The following is a 20,872-nucleotide window of genomic DNA, read 5'->3' on the forward strand; positions in this document are numbered from 1 at the left end:
TGACGAGTTGATGGGTGCTGATGAGTTGATGGGTGCAGCACAGCAACATGGCACAAGTATACATATGTAACAAACCTGCACGTTATGCACACGTACCCTAGAACTTAAAGTATAATAATAAAAAATAATTAAAAAAAAAAAAAGAAAATCATACTTAGGCAAATCATAGTAAAACTGCTATAAAACAAAACTAAAGAAAAAAAAATCTTAAAAGGCAGAAAAAAAAGAGAGACACATTGCATTTTAAAAAGTCATAGTAAGGATGACAATTGACTTCTTAAAATAAATAATGGAAATAAAAATGCATCTTTAAACATTTAAACATTTTTAAAATAAAAAAACTTTTTAAATGTTGTTAAAATTTTAAGTGGTCTGGGCAACAAAATGAGACCTCTTCTCTACAAAAAATCTAAAAAATTGGCTAGGCATAGTGGTGCACACCTGTAGTCCTAGCTACTTGGAAGTCTGAGGCAAGAGAATCACTTGAGCCCAGGGGTTTGAGGCTGCAGAGAGCTGTGACCACACCACTGCACTCCACCCTGGGTGACAGAAGGAGACCCTGTCTCTAAAAAAAATAAAAAATAAAAAATAAAATTCAGATTAAATTAAATGTTAATTTAAAAATTTAAGTGTTTTTTTAAATGCTGAAAGAAAATAACTACAAATATAGAATTCTATCCTAAGCAAAAATAGCCTTCAAAACTAGAGGGATAATAAAGACATTTTCAGACAAACAATAACTGAGATAATTTACCACTATCAGATCTGTAATAAAAGCAATAGTGAAGCTGTTTTTCAGGCAGAAGGATATGATCCCAGATGGAAGTATGGAAACGCACAAAAGAATGAAGAAAAAATGTAGAGGTAAATATGTGAATAAATATAAAGGATTATTGACTGTAGAACACCATTTTAATGATAGTGTCTTGTGGGGTTTAAAGTACATATGGAATTAAAATATATGACAACAATTATACAAAAAAGAGGAGTAAGTTGAGTTACATGATCTAAGAACCTTACAAAATTGAAGAAGAATGGTAAGAGTACTAATTTATATTGGGCTCTCAAAAGTCAAGGACACATGTTGAAATCCCTTGGGTAACCACTGAAAAGATAGATAACTAACAAACTTTAACAGGAGAGAAAATGAAATAACAACAAAGATGATTAAATTAGAGACAGGGAAAGAGAAAAAGGGAACACAGCAGAGGTAAAGCAAATAATAATATTGTAGATTTAAACCCTGAGATATCAGCAACCACATTTATATATAAATGAACTAAATATTCTATCAAAAGACAAACAAGGTTGGACTAGATCAAGGAAAATAAAATTCAATTATATGCTGCTTACTAGAAAGCACAAGGATTGAAAACACTACAAACACTGCAAGCATTAACCAAATAGAAACTGAAGATAAAGTGAGTTAAAGGGCCAAGGAGTATATTGCTGGGAGAAAGAGGTACATTTTGTCATGACAAAAATATCAATCCAGGAAAATATAATAACTGTATTTTCACAGTAGCCAAAAAAGAAAGAAAGCAAGACTTCAACCCAACTGTCCAACAATAGGACAGTAAGTATCTTACGACACATCTATATGATAGCATCTCATGAATCCACTTAAACCCATGCTTTTGAAAAACAACTGTATGGAAGAATGCTTCAGATATAATTTTATATGGAAAAAATAGGACATGACTGGTTCACATCAAGACATTCACATATGTAAGCTTGGGAGGGAGCAAAGAAAAAAAAAATAGAACATATTCCAACATGTTTCAATGGATGAAACATGTTTCTGTGAGTGGTAAGATTATAGGTGATTTTTATTTTACATTTACTTTTTTATATTCTCCAAAGTGTCTACAATCAACTTATAGTGCATTTTATTTGAATCTTGGAAAATGTTATTTAAAAAGAATTATGGATGCTATAATAATTAAAAGCTGGAAGAGGCCTCATTTTCCTAATCAAAGTTTCTACTACACAAAATTCTGAAAACATGAGGAAATAATCCCTCTGTTTTCCAAAGGGCACATCAGAGACATGCTTGTAGGTGTAGAGAGGACTGGATGCAGGCCCCAGGCAGCCCAGCCTGCTCACATTGCAGATTGCTGGAGCTCTGTTGATAAAATGATGTCTGTGGCAACAGTCTTCTTTCTGCAAGGCTTATACTACTCCAGATGTGCAAGTTTGGACATAAAAGGAGTTTTGACAAAGCTTTTGTGCTTGACTTATTGAAGAAGTAATAATATGTTTCTAATGGGCAAAAGCAAAAGCCACAGAAGCTAAAACAACATAATTTAAAATTACCCTTAATTTAACCATCCAGAGAGCACTGCAGTTAGCCTTTTGGTATACCACCTCCTAAAAGGCTTTCTTTGTGTGAGTACATCAACATGCCAAGAGAAGTCATACTGTATGCTTTGTTTTGTAACCTGCCTTTTTCATTTACCCATAGATCACAAGTGTCTTGCAAAAGGAGTCTTTAAGAAGTGACAGCAATTCTCATGGGAATCACAAATAGATTGGAATGAGGGAACTGACTCATCTGCCTTGGCCCAAACCAATTTCCTTTAAGTGCCTTAGAGATGAACGCAGATGTTGTAAAATTATCATTTTCTATTTTTAATAAGCCCTTAATTTTCTTTGTTGCTATAGTGCATGTTTTTACTTTGTTTGTGATTATTATATTTTATTCCATTGAGGAGAATCGACTTATACCAGTAACATGAGCCAATTGTTCACTTTTTCAGATCATAGAGGAATTATTTATTTTACAAAGGTTAAAGGGACTTTAGCAATGATTTAGATGAACCTCTTATTTTATGGGCCAGAAAATTGAGGTCCAAGATAGATGATGGAACTGGACTTGGATGGTAAAGCTGACAAATGACACATTTTAAGATCCCAGAAATGCTTTGCACATTTTCCAAATGCCTCTGCCTTGTGAGAGTATCATAACCAGAAGATCTGAAAGTGTTTTAACATTGTGACAAGACAGGTACTTCTGGTGTGAACATCCAATTAAAGTCCCCCGCCCCCGACATGTTCTTCCATACAGCCTCCCTCCTTTCCCACCCCTAGATTTGATCACAACACCCCACCTAATTTCACTTCTGGGCATCCGTGGAAAGCACCCCGCTTTTACACGTGAACCTCAGAGAACAGTTTCAACTGCCCTATACACAGCTAAGCCACCTAACTCCTATCCCATGAGCTCCACTTTCAGAAATATCCCAAGCTTGGGTCTCCTTTGTTGTTGCTTTGATTACTTTTGTGGGGGCTAATTACTCTAGCTTGCAGTCCATCCTCCTTCCTTACAATCCTCTTTTCCTAGTTCTCAACAATGTTCAACAAATATTTATTGATTGTTTATTATATGCCAGGCTCTGTGCCTGCTTCAGGAGACACAAGGCAGTGATAAGCAAGACAGACATAATCTCTGCCATGGTGGCAATCACTGGCTATTAGGGTTGGTGGACAGCCCATTTTTTGAGTAAACATTAATACAACACAGGATGTGATGGGGGCACTATCATGGGCACTAACCCAGACCTGGAGGTTCAGGGAGGGGTTCCCAAAGGAAATGATATTTAAGCTAAGAGTTGAAAAAGAAGTAGGAATTAGACAGACAAAGAAGTTGGGGGGATGGTGGTAAAGATTAGTATATTAGGAAGTAGGAATGGAGTATGCAGAAACCTACCAATGAGCCAGAGCAAATAGAGTGTTAGGAAATGGTAAACAACAACAACAAAAATTAAATTGTTACAGTTGGAGCACAGGATAAAAGTGGTGAACAATAAGGCTGGAGAAGTAGGCGGGGTCTCTCTTGGCTCTCACATTGTCATTTGTATTAGTAATCTGTATTATAACAGAGTACCTCAAAACTTATCAACTTAAAACAACAAACATTCATTATCTCACAATTTCTATAGGTCAGTACTCTGGATGCAGCTTCTCTGACTCAGGGTGTCTACAAGGCTGTAATCAAGGTGTTTGGACCAAGGTCCACTGGTTACATGTGAAGGCTCGACTCAGTGAGGATTCGCTTCCATGCTCGCTCATGTGGCTGATGGGAGGCCTCGGGTCCTCCAGCTGTTGTCCAAAGACATCAGTTCCTTGCCTCATGGGCCTCTCCATAGAGCAGCTTACAAGATGACAGCTGGCTTTCCAGGGCAAAGGCTTTGAGAGACAGTGAGAGAGGGCCAGCAAGACAGAGTCACAGTCGTTTTGCAATCTAATTTTGGAAGTGATATCTTATAACTTCTGCTATATTCTACATGTTAGAAGTGATTCACTAGGTCCAGGATGCACTCAATGGAAGGAGATTACACAAAAGTGTGAATTACCAGGCCAGGGAGACTATAGGGGCCATTTTAGAGACAGGCTATCGCCCTGCTCTTGTTTATAATTAATTCACATGGACAGTACAGATACTGGGAAATGTTTGCTTGTTAACAATTCTCATCCATTTTCCACACCCTTCCCTTGCATTGCTTTCTTCCTAATAGCAAGAGAGCCTCTAAACCTCACCTTCAGATCCTCTACTTGTCTGGGGTCAACCTAAAAGAATTTTGGAGGAGATGAGAATTAAAAAAAAAAAAACAAAATTCCATTGTATGTTTTATCAACTTACCCCCTAGAATCTTGTATTGTCTGCACAACTGTTCCAGAGCTGTAGTATTTTGAGTTGCCCTAACACATCATGTAGGTTTGTGACTTGGAAATAACCTCTTCACCTAAACATTTTTCTTTCTGTGTTTAAAAATGTTAATATTATCAGATTCTTTCATGAAGTCCTACTTTTTGATATATGAAAACGTAAGAGCTTTTCTGCTGGGTGCAGGGGCTCATGCCTGTAATCCCAGCACTTTGGAAAGCGTAGGCAGGTGAATTGCTTGAGCTCAGGAGTTCAAGGCATCCTGGACAACATGGTGAAACCCTGTCTCTACAAACAAAACAAAAAAACAAAATCCCAGGCATGGTGGCACGTGCCTGTAGTCTCAGCTACTCGTGAGGCTGAGGTTGGAGGATTGCTTGAGCCCAGGAGGCAGAGGTTGCAGTGAGCTGAGATCGCACCACTGCATTCCAGCCTTGATGACAGAGCCAGACCCTACCTAAAAAAACAAACAAACAAACAAAAAAACAAAAAAACCCCCCAAAACTGTATGAGCTTCTAAAAACAATAAACAAACAAGGCTCAGGAGCTTGCAGGAACTTTGAAGTCAGACATGTGGGGGGGTTGTGGGTGCCAGGAGAAGAAGGCTGAGCAACAGCAAAAGGCCTCAGGGTGCTGCTGTACTGGGAAGCTGTCAGTACTCAGTGTGCCACAAAAACTTACAGTCCAGAAACTGTCGTGCACTTGCCCCAGAAATGATCAATTGGAGAGAATTGATTCAAACTGATTATCCTCACAGAAGGCTGATATCCACAAGCCATGGATCTGAATTTCAATTCACGTGGAGAAATGTAGAAACTGGGGGCCTGGACACTAGTGTCCCCTGGCTTGGTGTTCTCTCCCCACATAGTCAGCCTTAGAATGAGTTGGAACAAGGCGAGCTACTTTTGTGACCTGGATGCTTACGAGCTTTGTGTTCTAATGATTTGAAGTAACACCTGCATGATAGGGATGCTGCTGCCATTGGGATGCCAGGTCATGATCTAGGTCTAGAGCATCCTCCCCTGGACTGCCTGGTCAGCACTCCCAATATCTGCGGCACTGGCACAAGGCTAACCAGCCAACCCCACCAGGACCTCAAGTGTAAGAAGAATTCAGAGTTTATGGGTTGTAAATAAATGAAATCCAATTGGAAATACCATAGATAGAAATGGAATTTATTTGCTCATGAAATCCTGAAAGAGCAGGAGTGAGGCCATATGGGTGTGCTCCATCTTTTGTCTCAGCTTCAGTCTACATATTGGCTTCATTTTCTTCCCTTCACCATAGATCAGCTTCTACCATATGGGAGAAACCATAATTCTTAACATTTATACTGGAAATGCCAGGACAACAAAGAGGAGCTTACTCTATTTCCCAACTCCTAAAAAGTCCCAAGGAAGAGATTAAGTGCCTCTCCAGGAGCAAGCAACTGCTTCGAGTAGGCAGGGTCAGGATCATATCAAAAAATGGCAGCTGCTGGGCAACAACATGCGCATGACAGTTGGGGCTGGAGGGAGAAATCCCCGAAGAAGGCAGTGGTGATGGAATCCACCGAAGGACCTCGCTAGCCCATGGGCCTCATGAACAATCACAGCAAACCACCTCTTGGCCTAATTTGAGCACTTGATGCCATCATACATGCATAGATCCCTGCATTCTTCTGCTCTAGCAGATGGACATGCATATGTTTTCAATCATAATTTAGGTGTGTTAGTTTGTGTTTTGGATGTTTCTTCTTCAATATCCATTGGATTGGACATGTCAAATATGCACTAAGAATGAATAAGAATGGTTTGAGACTATGTAAAATGCATAGAGTATGGCTTCTCACCAAGATTGCGCATCCCAACTATGCTCTTGGGGATAGGTGTTACAGACTAATGTTCTAACCGGTCAATCAAACCACAAGCAGATCCAACCAATTAAAATCAGGTGAAGGGCTTAGAGAGGAGCCAAAGAGATGGGTGAAAAGCAAACTCTGGGAAATTAAAGACTGTGAGCTGAAAGGAACAAAAATTTCAGCATCATTTAATGTCTTTAAGGATATTTCACACTGAACAATGTAATTCAGAAACGTAATATTAGAGCTCCAGTGTCTTAGTCTATTTCGTGCAGCTATAACAGAATGCCACAGACTGGGTAATTTATAAAGAATAGGAACGGTATGGCTCACAGCTCTGGTGGTTGGGACTTCCAAGATCAAGGTGTTGGCATCTAGTGAGGGTTTTCTTGCTGTGCTATACCATGGCAGAAGGCATCAAATGACAGAAGAGCAAAGAGAGAGAGGGAACAAGAGCAAGAGCGGGTGAACCCTCTCCTGCAATAATGACATTAATTAATACCATGACCTAAACACCTCTTAAAAGTCCCACTTACTGAGCCAGGCGCGGTGGCTCACTCCTGTAATCCCAGCACTTTGGGAGGCCGAGGCAGGCGGATCACAAGGTCAGGAGTTCTAGACCAGCCTGGCCAACATGGTGAAACCCTGTCTCTACTAAAAATATGAAAATCAGCTGGGCGTGGTGGTGGGCACCTGTAATCTCAGCTACTTGGGAGGCTGAGGCAGGAGAATCACTTGAACCCAGGAAGCAGAGGTTGCAGTGAGCTGAGATTGTGCCACTCTGTCTGGCCTGGCGACAGAGTGAGACTCTGTCTCAAAAAACAAAAACAAAAAGTCCCACTCACCAATACTGCCATAGTAGCAATTAAATTTCAACATGAGTTTTGGAGGAACAGACATTCAAATCCTAATTCTTAGTCACACTCCTTTATTTGCAGATGAGGAAACTGAGGCCTGACAGGCTTAAGTGACTGTCCAAGATGTTGCATAAGTGGTAGGTGGCCAAAGATGCCCCATGACTTAGAAACTACTGATATCTTTACATGGAAATATTATTGCATCTATAGTCCCTGCAAGTGCATGAAGGAAATACTATAATTTCCATTTCCCCAAATGAAAAAGTGAAACTCAGAGATGTTGAGTAACTTTCCCAAGACTTCACAGTAAATAGGTGTTAAAGCCAGGCTGCAAAAACAGGACTCTGTAGCAAAGGTACAGAGTGATACGAAATGCAGAGAAATGATGTTTAACACTGCCAGAATGCAAGGATCAGAAAGGTTTCAGAGAAAGTGACATCTGAATGGGTCTGGAAGGAAGGTCGAAACAGAGCCTTCCATGTAAGTGGAGAACAGCAGGAACAGAGATACCGAACTGTGGAAGAAGAGATAGAAAATGGATTTGGAGTATGAGAGATTAGAGTGGAAATTGGGGCAGTGGTCAGCTCATCAAGGGCCTTAAAAGCCACATTAAGAGTTTCAGATTTTTTTCCCTTAGAGCAGAGCTTCTTAAACTGTAATGTGCATGAGGATCATCTGGGGATCATGTTAAAATGCAGGTTCTAAATCAGCAGGTCAGAGGTAGAGCCCAAGAACACATTTCCAATAAGCTCCCACATGATACTGATGCTGCTGATCTGGGACCACACTTTGAGTAGCAAAGCCTTAGACTCATGCTGTCCAATATAGCAGTCATCAGCCACATGTGGCTGTTTTGCCCTTGAAATGTGGCTAGTGAGATGGAGGAGTTAGATTTTAAATTTTATTTCAGTTTAATTCATTTAAATTTAATATTTAGAACATACTCAGTTTGTTATTTTAAAACCCTTAAGTATGTTTGGATTAACTTGAGTATGTGAATCAACTTTTTCAACTGTAAGATTTATGAGATCTCAGTATAGGTCAAGTATTTCCAATGAGAGTTTATAATGAATTGAGAAGTGCCGTAAGTGAAAAGTATACACCAAAGTTCAAAAATTTTGTATGAAAAAAGAATGTAAAATTTGTCATTTTAATATTAATTACATATTGAAATGGCATTTTGGATATATTGGGTTAAACATAAATTATTAAAATTCACCTGTTTCTTTTAACTTTTTAAAATGCGGCTATTAGAAAATGTAAAATCACTGGCTCACACCTGTAATCCCAGCACTTTGGGAGACCAAGACAGGCGGATCACGAGGTCAGGAGATCGAGACCATCCTGGCTAAAAGGGTGAAACCCCGTCTCTACTAAAAAAAAAAAAAAAAAAAAAAATTAGCCAGGCTTGGTGGCGGGCGCCTGTAGTCCCAGCTACTCGGGAGGCTGAGGCAGGAGAATGGCGTGAACCCGAGAGGCGGAGCTTGCAGTGAGCCGATATGGCGCCACTGCACTCCAGGCTGGGCGACAGAGGGAGACTCCGTCTCAAAAAAAAAAAAAAAAGAAAAGAAAAAGAAAATATAAAATCACATACATGGTTTGCATTTGTGGTTCGCATTCTATTTCTATTGGACAGCAGTACCATAGATGAGAGGGAGATATTATTTCTCCATTTTTAATCTAAGGATAATTCCTGGGTGTGGCTCACCGTTTCTGCATTTGGGAAGCTGCAAGCACACAGTGATTCAGCCCCATCCCCCATGTATGGGCAGATGAAGGCATGGGGGAATAACGTGACCCTGGGTTCTGGAGGAGAATATTTATTTGAAGAGGCCCATGGCTCTGTCTTCCCCTGGTCCGCATCTGTCCACAGGTTACACCTTGCTGGGAAATGCTATTAATTCTCATTACTTTTCTGGCCAGGACCAGAAGACAAATGGATGTATCTTTAAGACATGTAGCTCAGGGACTCCAAGCCCAGCTTGTCACTGCTCACTTTCCAGTTCACCTGTAACCATGACAACTTCATTGGCAGAAGTTGCTATGGAACATAATTCAACCTGACTCCAATTTTTTTAAGAAAGAAAGAATGGAAAAACACTCAGCTTTGTCTCAGAGGACTATCGGAGATGGGCTCTCTGGCGATATGCTCTTGACTACCAAGCTCATTTAATTACTTTTGCTTGTGATTTCGCTGGGGAGGCATTTCTGCCAGGAGTAATTTCCTGGGAAAGCTGTGAGGTATTTGTATGGAAATGTTAGTGTTATGGGATCCAATGGCTCACACGACCTTGGGCTGGCCTGGAATAGGAAGATTTTCAGTGCATGCCCTCAAGTTCATTTCATTTCCACTACGTTAGTTCTAATGAGGAAACTATCAGACATTTCATTACATTTCAGAGCTGGGAGGTGCTCGGATGGAAAAGTGGGGAGGGGACTAAAGGGTGGATCTGAAGCCACTGTGGGGTTAGGTCTTGAGCCTATCCAACCAAATTCAGGAACGCAGAAAAAGCTGGCAGGCTATAAGAAAAAAAGATACTGTACAACCAAAGAAATAATGGGAAAACCCTGTAATCTCATGAATAAATAGGACATATCAGTACCTCGTCATTTCTTTGTTTCTAAAAAGACATGTGTGTATCTTAGATCTGTTTGCTGAAGGGACCTAGGAGCAATGAGTGACCTTTATGCCTGAATTGTGGTCTCTAAATATCATTTCCCACTAAAAGAAATCAGAGTTCCCTGAGGAATGGCTGATTTCACACCCAGGGCAGGAAATGTACAAGATGGTCCTGGCTGTGCCACAAAAGGAGGTAACTGCCCATTTTAGTGGGTCATATCAAAGGCACCCAGGGGTCAACTTGAAGGGTCTCCCACTGGCTAAAAATGAAACAATTTAAGCATAAAAAATTAACGCAGTAGACTGAAATTGCCATCGACTGAATCAAAATCCATGTTTATAATGATACTTTTAAAAAATAGACATTTACTGGTCAATCTTCAATGTTACTAGGGATCCTGACAAAGAAAGGGAAAGATTCAAGCATTTGTCCTGTCCCTCCTGCATGAACTGCTCTTCAGCATAACCAAATAGGTGATGCAAGTTCTGTGTAGACAATTCCAACTAATAAAGGCAGATGGAAGGATACAATTAGTAAATATTTTAGAGTAATTTTAGGCAAAAATCCTCAATGGATGCTGAAACCACTGGGTGAAATGTTGGTGGAGAACTTTATAAGAATAAATCAGGGTGATAACATCTGGATCCACTGTTCCATCTCGGCACTACTAAAAGTGGAATAACCAAGCATTATGTGCCTACCCATGTGATGCAATGTAAAGTGTAAAGCACCAACTCTGAGGCATTCTTGGCCAAAATATTGACTACACTCTTATTGAACATTTATATGAAGAATTTTTATTAATTTTTTTTAGGTGTGATAATGGCGTGGTGGTCATATTTTTTTAATGTCTATATCAGCTAGAAATGCATACTGAAGTAATTTGGAGGGAAACACCATGATGTTAGGATTTGCACTAAATCGCCCCAGCGTAAAACAAATATACAAAAGAATGGGTAGATGAAATGAGACTGACAACATGTTGTTAACTGAAATTGGGTAGATAGAGGCCTATTGTATTATTGTGCTTTTAAGAATATTTGAAAATTTTTATAATGAAAGGAAATCTGGGCTACACAGTTCTAGAAGGGAGGAAGCAAATTATTTTTGCTCCAAAATGAATGAAAAGCAGTTGCATTTTATGTAGGATTTGAGAGCTGTCCATCATCCTGGCATCAAAACTCTAGCCCAACCCACAGAGAGCCATTGGCAGGTTCTCATCACAGCCCTTACTCAGAATTTAACTCTCATCAAGCGCATAAGTAGCTCCTGCACATTGTCTCAAGCTTTTCTTAGTTATTCCCGCCTTCCCCACTTACACTCTTTTTCCATCTCTTTCTTTTCTCCTTCTGTGTTCTCAGTGTGTGCGTATCCATTGTAGCTCAGGCTCATTACAAGACTGATGTCCAATATGAAAGAAAATGTCTGATGTGCTGGGTAATCAAAATTTTTAAAATATACCATTTTCAAGTGATTTACTTCACAATTTTGTTTTTGTTTTCTAACAATTTGATAAGTTAATATTGGATATCCAAACTTAGCCAATAATTAGGTAATGTCGGCTATTAATCCCACTGAATATTAGATACATACAAGACTATCATGCATCTATGCCATGATGTGGCAATATTCAAGGAAAGTCAAAATAACTAATTAGAGCAGTGCTTATATTCCCTTTTTCAATTTTCACCTATTTAAAAAGTAATACCTCAGAAAAATCTTTAATTTCTCCAGCATAAGACTATTGCTGTGTTTTAATCACCACATACACTGCAACATTCACAGTGAACTTGCAGATTTAGGCCTTTCTCCTTTTGCTTAAGTTTATATCACAGGTATATTTATCGTTCTATTGGCAACTACAGTATTTTTTTTCTTTTTTCTTTTTTTTGAGATTGAGTCTAGCTGTGTCACCAGGCTGGAGTGCAGTGGCACGATCTCGGCTCACTGCAGCCTCCGCCTCCAAGGTTCATGCAATTCTCCTGCCTCAGTCTCCCAAGTAGCTGGGATTATAGTCACATGCCACAATGCCCAGCTAATTTTTGTATTTTTAGTAGAGATGGGTTTTACCATGTTGACCAGGATGGTCTCAACCTCCTGACCTCGTGATCCGCCCGCCTCAGCCTTCCAAAGTGTTGGGATTACAGGTGTGAGCCACTATGTCCGGCCTTTTTTCTTCATTTTTTGTTGATGTATGAAATGAAGATATAATGTGTGATATATAATATGTAATTAAAATATATATGATAATACATATAATATATAATATTCTGATGCATATAATATATAAAATATAATTTCTCCACATCCTCTCCAAAACTTGTTATTTTCTATCCTTTTTATTATAGTCATGCAAGTAGGTATGAAGTGGTATCTCATGGTTTGATTTGCATTTCCCCAATGACTAATGATGTCAAGCACCTTTTTGTGTGCTTATTGGCTATATGCATATCTTCTTTAGATTTGTATACAACTCCTTTGCCATTTTTAATTGGATTCTTTGTCTTTTTATCATTCAGTTGCAAGAATTCTTTAAATACTCTGGATACACAACCCTTATCAGACACACAATTTGCAAAAACTTTCATTCTGTGGGTCGTTTTTTCACTTTCTGGGTAGTTATTCTGTCTTTATCTTTGGCTTTGAGAGTTTGAGTATGATGTATATAGGTGTGGATGTTTTTGAGCTTACCTTACTTGGAATTTGTTGCACTTCTTGGATGTGTAGTTTTTAATCAAATTTGGGAAGTTTTCAGCTATAATTCCTTCAAAGATTCTTATGCCCCTTTTTTTCCTTCTCTGTAGCTGTGACTCCCATTATACGTATGTTGATATACTTGATGGTGTGTCTATCTTAGTCCATTTGAGCTACTATAACAAAAAAACCATAGACTGGGTGGCTTGAACAACAAACATTTCTTTCTCAAAGTTCTGGAGTCTGGGAAGTCCCAGATCAAGCTGCCAGTAAATATGATGTCTGGTGAGGGCCTACTTCCTGGCTTATAGACGACCATCTACTCATTATATGCTCACATGGCAGAAGGGCAGAGACAGAGAGAAGGCTCTCTCATAACTCTTGTAAGGGCAATACGACAGCTCCACCCTTATGACTTCATCTAATCCTAATTACCTCCTAAAGGCCCTACCTCCTAACACCATCACTTGGGCGTTGCAGGGTTTCAACATAAAAATTTGAGGGGGACAAACGTTCAGTTCATAACAGTGTCACACATGTCTCTGAGACTCTGTTCGTTTTTCTTAGTTCCTTTTTCTGTTCCTCAGATTGAATAATATCAATGGGCCTATCTCTGAGTTTGTTGCTTATGTACTTCTGCCAGTTCAAATCTGCTGTTGGGAACCTCTTATGAATTTTTCAGTTCAGTGATGGTACTTTTCAAATCCAGAATTTTTATTTGGTTTGTTTTTGTAATTTCTACCTTTTTCTTTATATTTTCTCTTTATTGAAACATTATTCTCACACTTTATTTCTATAGGCCTGGTTTCCTTTAGTTCTTAGAATATTATTTATTTATTTATTTATTTATTTTTGAGACAGATCTCACTCTGTCATCCAGACTGGAGTGCAGTGGTGCAATCTCATCTCACTGTAACCCCCTGCCTCCCAGGCTCAAGGGATCCTCCTGCCTCAGCCTCCCAAGTAGCTAGGACTACTGACATGTGCCACCATGCCAGCTAATTTTTAACATTTTTTGGTAGCGACAAAGTCACATTATATTGCCCAGGCTTGTCTCAAACTAATTCTTAGAACATATTTTAAATAACTGATTTAAAGTATTTTCTAGTAAGTACAATGCCTGGGCTTCCTTAGGGACAGTTTCTACCTATTGCCCATTTTTCCAGTGTATAAGTCATACTTTTTGTTTCTTACAATGTTTTGTTGAAATGTGGACATTTTAGATAATACAATTTGGCAACTCTGAAAATCAGATTTCCCCTCCCAGGTTTTTTCTTTTATTGTTGCTATTTGTCATTGTTGTTGTTGGTTGTTTATGACTTTTTTCAACTAATTCTGCATTAGTCTAAATTCTTTGTTGTGTGTGGCCACTGGTGTCCCTGCTCTGTTAGCTTAATTGTTAGGTATGGGTTGGAAAGATATTTCCTCAAATGCGTGGAACTGATAGTCTCCCAGACTTTGCCAAGGGTGGAGTACCTCTTCAACACTCAGATTGGCAACTGACAATTTTGCCTTACCCTTCACTTTCTTCATGCAGAGCCTCAAGGTCAGACAGAGGTGAGAGTTTAGGGCTTTCACAGGTCTTCCCCTAGCATGTGCACAGCCCTGGCCATGCGCGCAGCTTTAGAGCACAGCCTCTAGATTTCTGGGAATAGGTCAGAGCTTTTCAAATCCTCTATGTGGACATCTCTTTCCTCAATTTTCCTTTTATGTTTTTGGTTAACCTGTTGTTTGCCCTACTGTTATCCATTAGGCAGCTGCAGAGTTTAACAGTTGCTTCTCATCTTTTCCATCAATGCCCCTGAAGAAAAGGGGATTCCACTGAATGACTTCTGAATCAGGTGAAATAAAGAGCTTGGCAAGTGATGTCTTCCAGGGAACAAAAAGAAAAACCAAATAACGACAATACTCTGATACTAAAGTCTGAAGGAGCTCTAACCCTGTTTTGTTCTGTTCTGTTCCCTTCAGTGGCTGCCTAGCTGCTAGTGTTTTTTACCATGATTGTAGGATGCTAGTTTTTAAGACTACTGCACCCCTAGATATGGGAGGAGTCCCCTGCTTACCCACGGTTTCACTTTCCAAGGTCAACTATAGTCTGAAAATAGGTAAGTACAATACAATAAGATCTTTTGAGAGACACAGAGAAAGACAGAGAAGAGATAAAGACAGAGAGCACATTTGCATAACATTTGTTACAGTATATTGTCATGTGTTCTATTTTTATTATTAGTTATGGTTAATCTCTTACTGTGCCTAATTTATAAATTAAACTTTATCATAGGCACATATATGTAGGGAAAATACATTGTATATATAGGATTGGAGACTATCTGAGCTTCAGGCATTCACTGGGGGTCTTGGAACATGTCCTGTGAGGATAAGGGGGGACTAATGTGGAGCAAATTAAATACCACCAAATTCACTGTTCTTGCAGATTCAGCCGTTTTTCTTAAGTAAATGCTTTCTGTATTGCCACAAGTCTTTTGTTAATTTCCAGAGTTCTGACAAAGTTTATTCTAATATTTTTTGCCAGTTTCTCTCTCTCTCTCTTTTTTTGAGACAGAGTCTCGCTCTGTCACCCAGACTGGAGGGTAGTGGTATAATCTCAGCTCACTGCAACCTCTGCCTCCCAAGTTCAAGTGATACTTCTGCCTCAGGCTCCCAAGTAGCTGGGGCTACAGGCACGTGCCACCACACCCGGCTAATTTTTTGTATTTTTAGTAGAGATGGGGTTTCACTCTGTTAGCCAGGATGGTCTTGATCTCCTGACCTTGTGATCCACCTGCCTTGGCCTCCCAAAGTGCTGGGATTACAGGCGTAAGCCACCGTTCCTGGCCTTCTCATGGTATTTATAGATGAGAGAGTTTTAGATGTCCTTATTCCACCATTTTCATTGATGTCACTCCTACAACATGTGGAAGTTAACAGTAATAAAATAGAGTTATTTAAATGAAAACCCTAACCAAAATGAAGTCAGAGAGGGTCATGAAGAAGAAGCTGTCAGACGTGATTTCCTGAAATGCCTGCCCTGCTTGCTGTACCTTGTAAACAGAGCAAGCAGAGCTCATCACAGGAATTTCCTCTGGCCTACAGTATTTCAGATAGTGCCCTTGGACCAGGACAGTTGCACAGCAATGGCTTTCTTCCCTGATGGACTAAACAGCAGCTCCCGCAATGAGTGCCTGTAACCAATGAGCTTTCTTTCAAAGCAGTTTGCATGGGCTTCTCTTTGTCTTTAAAAACTTCCTTTTGTCCTGAATTTCCTTGTGTGGGCCTATAATTTTCATAGCACATATATCCCCAGTTGCAACCCTTTGCAATTTGCAATTAAAATCTTTTGTTCTAGAGATCCTGTCTGTCTCTCTAAGCCTCTTTTTTAGGTTGACAAATTATTTTTTCTAACTAAACTTGTTTGCATTTTATTATAGACTTAGGCCTGGCCTGTGGATGAAAATGTGCTTGAGTTTAAAAACATATAAAAAGAGACCACTTTGAATTTTATAGCTGTTCTCATTGGAGGCTTACTGAATTATTGGTAACCGATATCCGTAATTAATGAGCCACCTTATAGTAAGGAATCAGAAGTTACATGCACCTATTCTGCAAGAGAGTCAAGAGATCTGTGGGAAAGCCAAGTCTTTAGAGTATCAAGTCACATAAGCTCAGAACTTTTCCATAGAGAAGGCCAGCATCCATTTTATCAATTACAAACCACTGTAATAAGCCATATCATCTTCCTAAAAATACTTCTTTTATATTAATTTTAAAACGTGGGCTGGGTGCAGTGGCTCATGCCTGTAATCCCAGCACTTTGGAAGACCGAGGCAGGCAGAACACCTGAGGCCAGGCCAGGGCAGATCACCTGAGACCAGCCTGGCCAATATGGCAAAACGCTGTCTCTACTCAAAATACAAAAATTGGCTGGGTGTGATGGCGCACACCTGTAATCCCAGCTACTCAGGAGGCTGATGCAGGAGAAGCACTTGAACCCGGGAGGCGGAGGTTGCAGTGGGCCAAAATAAAGCCTGGGTGACAGAAGGAGACTGTAAAAAAAAAAAAAAAAGCTGAGTACACGGCAGGCAGATCACTTGAGGTTAAGGGTTTGAGACCACCTGGTCAACATCGTAAAACCCCATCTCTACTAAAGATACAAAAATTAGCCAGGTGCAGTGGTGTGTGCCTATAATCCCAGTTACCTGGGAGGCTGAGGCAGGAGAATTGCTGGAACCCAGGAGGCGAGGTTGCAATGAGCCGAGATCATGCCACTGCACTCCAACCTGGGCAACAAAGCAAGACTCTCTTGAAAAAACAAAAAACAAAACAAAACAAAAAAAGTGATCAGGGATTTCCAGGAGTATGAAGTAGAAGTAAATGTACTTCTCCCTATTCCTCCTGCTAAGTACAACTAAATTCCCTGGATATTACATATAAAATGAACATGAAAATGCTCTGAAAAGTAGAGAGAAGAATGCAGACCAAATAGGGACCTCAGGACTTAAGGAACAACATGGCAGTGAGTTCTCTGGGCTTCCTTTTTGCCTTATATATCTAAGACTTGGAGCTGAAGAAGCTAACAACACAGAAACACCAACGGAGGGAAAAAGTACCCACAAAGGCTTCTCTCTAATCAGAGGACTGGGAAAGTGGCAGCTTAGCAAGAAATTTGGCCAATGAGAAGCACTAGTAGGAGATCAGGGGATGGGAAGAGAGTGAGGCCAGTGGTTTTATTCCCCCAGCTCCTTATTAATATGGGGATACAAAGGCTCAGCCCTCTTCCTCAATGTTAGATATCTCTACAGGATCATCACAGTTGCAAGTTCCCTGTGAGACCAGCTGAGTTTGCAAAAACATTGCAGTTCAAGTTCTCCCTCTGCCCAATTCTACTTCCCTCACCCTTCACAGATGTTGCTCCCATGAGACACCTCAATATACCACCAGCATACAAATTTCAGAGTTTCAGAGTCTCCTGGAATCTCAACCTGCCGCAAGTGGGTTTAGCCAATGAACTAGGAATAACTGCATCCTGAATGACATCTGAGGCTCTGCGAAGGACACCTTTGGTTTTACTGACATCTCCTGACATCCAGCTTTCATGTGATCCAAGCGTTGGCCTTCTCAGGTATCCCAGTGACATCTAAACACCAGTCACCACATTATGAGGCACTGTGAGATCCCATTGTACTTTCTAAGTTATTAAAGCATGTTTCCTTGTGGTCAGTGTGGCTCTACAGTTGAGTCTACTATCTAACTTTCTGAAAGTTGTATGAGATCCACTTACTCTGATTTACCTAGAACACCCCATGTCATTAGACTCTAATCAAGAGCATTTGATTCTTAAGATCCCATTTCACAGATGAGGAAACTAATGTCTGGGTTCACAGTGTGACCTCACTGAGCAGGCTGAATCTTTCAGCTCTGGGTGTTCCAGGAATGCCACAAAGCCCTTGTTTTACTCCAAATATTAGGCCCCATAAAATGATGGTCCACTGGACTGAAGATGTTATAGCATCATATTTAAAATGTCCATGGGATGATAGTGGGTGTCAGGCAAAAAATGAAAAGTGTTCTATAGTTAAATAAGTCCATGAAATGCTGAGTTAAACAAAAACAAACAGGTTTCTTTACTGCAAAGCATCTTGCTTCTTTTAATATGCTATATCTATCCATTTATTTAAAACTTATTTAGCCCGTAACATGTGCTAGGTCCTCTTTTGGGTACTTGGGATATGTCAGTGAGCCAAACAAATAAAATTCTCTCACCTTGTAGAGTCTGTATTCTAATGAAGTTGTGGGGGAGACAGCAAACATAATAAATGGATAAATGATGTCATGTCTTAGATGATGATAAAACTATGGGCAGAAGAGAATAAAAGGATAAACAGTGTCCAGGGTAGAGTAGGGTGGGATTAAAATTTTAAATACGGTGGCCAAGATTAGACCTTATTGAGAAAGTGATGTTTAATTGAAAATTTGAAGGGGCTGAGGGAATTGGCCACGTGGGAATCTGGGGAAGAGCATTTCAGGCACAGGAAGCAGTCAGTACAAAGGCCTTAGGCAGGCACAAGCATGGTGTGTTTCAAAGAATAGTAAATAGTGTGGCTAAAGTGCAGAAAGGGAGGGGCAGGGAAGCAAAAGAGAGGGTCAGAGAGATCGAGGAAGGGAAAGACCACAGGCTATGGCAGGGATGTTGGCTTTCTCTCTGGGTGAAATGGGGAGCCGCTGAAGGGCTTTCAAAGCAGAAGAGTCACAGTCCACCTGGAAAACCTAAGAAATCTTTAGGTAAACAGGGAAGACTGATGCTTTTTCTCAAATTGCGGGAGATAAGCTAAAAAAACAAAAAAACAAAACCCAAAACAAAAACAAAAAACCCAGCAGTGCTGCTTCTATACATACAGCAACAAAAAATTACAAAATATAATTTTTAAAAGATACTAATTGAGTTGGAAAAACAACAACAACAAAACTATTTAGAAGTAAAACAAAAAAGATGAACAAGATTTTTAATAAACAAAATTCAAAATATTATTAAGACGTAGGAGGAAAAGATTGAAAAAAATGGGAAAATGTACTGTGATCATGCATAGAAAAATATAATATTGTAACGATGTCATTTGTCCCCTGAGAAATATAAATGCAGCATAAATTTAATTAAACTCTCAAAGCATTTCTTTTTATGTTTTAATTTGAGATAAGCTGATCTTAAAATTAATATGGAAAAGTACAGGGCTAAGGAGGCTCAAGATAATTCTGAAGAAGACTAAGGAGGGGGGACTTACCCTACCATATGTCGAAGTCCATTATAAAGCTACAGTAATAAGATGCTATAATATTTGTCTAATGACACAAAGAATAACCAAAGGGACAAAACAGAGAGCCCCAGAAATAGACTATACATACTTGGAAAGGAAACACGGCAGGGATGATATTACACATCAATAAAGGAAAGGCGGGTTATCCAATAAATAATGCTGAAGATATAGAGAATGCATGTGGGAAAAAAATAGATCCTTACCTAATGCCATATCAAAAAATAATTTCTAGGTGAGCTCAAAAAAAGACTAAATGTGAAGGACAAAACTTTAAAGTTTTTAAAGAAAATGTAAGAAAATATGACACTGGGATAGGAAATTTTAAAAAACAAGTCACAGAAATATAAGCCTCACAGGAAAATAATGGCATTTTTGTTATGTTAAATGTGAAATCTCCTGTTGCTGGTGAAGTGAGTTTGAAGCCGAGAGATGAGAGCTTAATTATCAGCCCACCTGTATAACAAACAACATCACAAATAAAGTAGAAAAAATAAGACTACTGACTGTTAGAAGATATTTGTATATTGTTATTAAGAATTACTACCCCAAATTTCAGGTAGTACTTGCACAAATAACAAAAAGATCCAAAACCCAAGCGAAAAGTAAGCAAATGATATAAAAAGGCAGTTCCCAAAAGATATTCAAATAGCCAATAAACATATGGCAAGTTTTCAACTTTCTTATTAACCAGGGAAATGCAAATTTGAACAAAAATGAGATACCATTCCTTGGATTGACAAATATGTAAAACAAAACAAAACAACATGACAGTATTAATATTGACAAGGATCCTGGAGCTTGGTGGTTTTTAATCATTGCTGGTGAAAATGTAAATTGCTACAACACTTTGCGAAGCAATCTTTCAATATTTCATAGAGTTGAAGGTGTTCATAGCCTGTGTCCTAGAATTCCTGCAATTCTAGTTAAAGGCATATGCCTTGAAAAACTCACACCTGTGCATAAGGAGTCATGCACAAGGAGAGTTTATGCTTGCAAAAAGAAAAAATTGGACACAGTGTAAATGTCCATATCAATGAAAGAATTGACAAATTGTAAAGTATTCATACAGAGCAGTAGGTAAAGTTAATGAATTAGAGCTACATGTATAAATATAATCTTAAAACCATAATGTTAAATGAATAAAGCTGATAGAAAAATCCTATGTGCATTGTGGTGCAATATCACAAATAAAAGGATTTAGAACAGGCAACACAGTAGATAGAATTTATTGTAGATAAATATATGTCTTAAAAGTATAAAAATTTCCAAAAGGAAAAATATAAATCAACTAGAGGATAATGCTTCCCTTTGGAGAGGGAGTGGGAAAGAAGACCAGCGAGGAAGGCACAGATGATGTGGTTCTATCTGCAAGGTTTTGTTCTTAA

This window comes from Mandrillus leucophaeus, unplaced genomic scaffold (assembly GCF_000951045.1).
Source record: "Mandrillus leucophaeus isolate KB7577 unplaced genomic scaffold, Mleu.le_1.0 Scaffold829, whole genome shotgun sequence".
Lineage (NCBI taxonomy): Eukaryota > Metazoa > Chordata > Mammalia > Primates > Cercopithecidae > Mandrillus > Mandrillus leucophaeus.